The sequence below is a fragment of the Limulus polyphemus genome, unplaced genomic scaffold (genome assembly GCF_000517525.1).
Source record: "Limulus polyphemus unplaced genomic scaffold, Limulus_polyphemus-2.1.2 Scaffold16762, whole genome shotgun sequence".
Taxonomy (NCBI): domain Eukaryota; kingdom Metazoa; phylum Arthropoda; class Merostomata; order Xiphosura; family Limulidae; genus Limulus; species Limulus polyphemus.
Window position 1 is genome coordinate 2,520 of NW_013682372.1, and position 760 is coordinate 3,279.

The 760-nt window shown below is 39.1% G+C and overlaps 1 long non-coding RNA gene across 1 annotated transcript in view; it reads left to right on the forward strand.

Annotated features, from left to right (window-relative positions):
* Positions 1 to 263, forward strand: part of LOC106477505 — a 1,696-nt gene extending 1,433 nt beyond the window's left edge. The window contains exon 2 of the long non-coding RNA XR_001291999.2: positions 224 to 263. This is a non-coding gene — a long non-coding RNA (uncharacterized LOC106477505). The remainder of the gene's footprint in view (positions 1 to 223) is intronic.
* The last annotated feature ends 497 nt before the right edge of the window (positions 264 to 760 follow it).

Here is a 760-nt window from a genome sequence, read left to right on the forward strand (position 1 = left end):
ATACTTTATAAAAAAGAATAACAATTCTTCAATTAATACCACAAATCTTGACAGTTAAATGGGTGTCTACAAATGTTGGAAGACATTCATACCACAAATCTTGACAGTTAAATGGGTGTCTACAAAAGTTGGAAGACATTCATACCACAAATCTTGACAGTTAAATGGGTGTCTACAAAAGTTTAAATTACCGATGTGACCTTTAACCCCAAACCTCTTCCAGGTACACTATCTTGGCTCCAAACGCAGTACCCAAAGGGGCATTCGTGGACGCAAAAAATGCAACGGAGAAAGTTCTAGAGAGTATCCAACTCGAGGCCAACGACTTCCGTTTGGGCCACACTAAGGCACGTATCATATCCCGACCAACTGATCGTATTCTCTTATTTTGTTCACTAATTCTTGTTGTTAAAAGTTTCCTTTTCTGACAGAAAGCGAGATAGCCCTGGAAACCAAAGAACTACTGAAAGATGAATGGTAGGAGCGATAGTTGTTGTTGGAATATCACTGATATGCTTTGTCACTCTGTCTGTTAAATCAAAATACCCTCAAAAACCTTTATCTCTCCTACCTGTACCATGTTTGTGGAAAGTCAAAAACAGGAAAACGAAAGTCAAACCAAAACAGTTTCCTTCCTTTCCTTCCCGTGGTGTACTGGAGAAAAAACAAATCCAAGTCAGAACCAAGTCTGATACCAAACTACCATCAAAACAGTTTCCTTCCTTTCCTTCCCGTGGTGTACTGGAGAAAAAACAAATCC